Source organism: Lygodium microphyllum, chromosome 18 (assembly GCF_053477565.2).
Source record: "Lygodium microphyllum isolate KBCC chromosome 18, Lygodium_microphyllum_v1.1.10, whole genome shotgun sequence".
Classification (NCBI taxonomy): Eukaryota; Viridiplantae; Streptophyta; class Polypodiopsida; order Schizaeales; family Lygodiaceae; genus Lygodium; species Lygodium microphyllum.
This window is the reverse complement of record NC_141152.1, coordinates 18759587-18761145: the sequence shown is the minus strand read 5'-3', so window position 1 is coordinate 18761145 and position 1559 is coordinate 18759587. Positions and strand designations below refer to the sequence as shown.

At 46.1% G+C, this 1559-nt stretch overlaps 1 pseudogene; it reads left to right on the top strand.

Moving 5' to 3' along the window:
• Positions 1–964: 964 nt before the first annotated feature.
• Positions 965–1294, top strand: LOC148020646 (large ribosomal subunit protein uL29y pseudogene; annotated as a pseudogene).
• Positions 1295–1559: the final 265 nt, after the last annotated feature.

Sequence of the window (1559 nt, the reverse complement as noted above, 5' to 3'; positions counted from 1 at the left end):
GGTGAACATGATGAGATGCTTTCAGCCTATGTTGATACATGTTGTTGCAAAAAGGTCTGGAACCATTGCTTGCCAAAATCCATCAGCACTATTGCTCGTAGACTCAGCAGAGGGGAGCCATTGACAGTAGGACGGATTCACGGTTTGAGCTCAATGACTGAGGCTGCTCCATCTGTGGCAAGACATGTTGTGGCAAGGCTGAATTACTTGATGACATTGTTCAAAGTTGCTTTCCTGTTGCTAATTGAAGCTTGGAGTGTTTCCTTTGATGTGCGGGTGGTGGTTGGACATATGTACTCTAAGCCTGTGGGACGGGATTTAAGGAACACATTGTGTCAATTTCAGATTGTGGTTATTCTATTCAGCATTTTCATGGTGACCTTTTGGTGTTGCATTGTAACAGAAACCGATTGTGTTGTTGTGGATGATAAGGATCTTATTCCATGGCAGGCGATATGAGGAATTCAGGAGTCTTATTAAATTTGCTCCATTGAGCTATGCCTATATTGGGCTGTCTTGGAATAGGCAAAAGTAGCTTATTCTGTGGGATGAAAAGGAAGGAAGATTACGCTAATCTGGAGGGAAGAGGAACGATACTCTGCGCTGGACGGAAGGAAGGGAGAAGAGCTTTTTCAATGGAAAGGAAAGGAGGAGACTAAAAAAACGATTTTTCAAAAGGAAAAAGAAGGAGGGAATTACTGGGAAAATGAGGAACGAGAAGGGAACAGAGTTCAGAGAGGCGGGACGAACGGAGCATAGGAAAAACAGAGGATTCGGTGACGCAGGAAAATTCGGCAATGGTTGCTAATGTAAGCTCTCTCTCGATCATCAAAAGGAGGAGCAATGGAAGGGAACAAAAACGCATATGTTGAGGAAGACCCACAACCAACTCTTTCCCCTCAGAAGGTATTATCGGCACGGCTCTTTCCTCCATCGCTGCTCCTGCCGCGGTTCTGGCTTTGCAATGGCCAAGATCAAGGTTCATGAACCGCGCACCAAGAGCAAAGTCGACTTACAGGGCCAGCTGAAGGAATTGAAGGCAAAGCTTGCTCTGCTGAGGGTCGCCAAAGACACCGGTGGTGCTCCTAACAAGCTATCCAAAATCAAAGAAGTTAGGCTTTCTATTGCCCAGGTTCTTACAGTCTTGTCCCAGAACCAGAAAGCTGCACTTCGTGCTGCTTACAAAAAGGCAAAGCGATTGCCTCTTGATCTGTGCCCCAAGAAGACTCGGGCTATTCGCGCAGGCTTACCTGATGCATACGGCATAATAGGGGAAAAGGCTCCATCTTCGTAAAGTCATGGAGGAAGATCGCTTCAAATTGTCTGGATGTCAATTGTTTACTGCCTGATCTCTCATTGAACGTGCAAGGATTGTATGGTATACGCCCTATTTGTGGAGTCTGGATCACTACAAGCAAGTGCCGCTTTTCCCCTTGTGCTTCTTCTGGGAAATCACATCATCAGCCAGAAGTGACGAGTGATTACAGCGGCAGGAATAGTGTTTTTTTTTCCACACGCGGTTGATGATCTGATTCTCGAGGGAGCGATACTACACACGC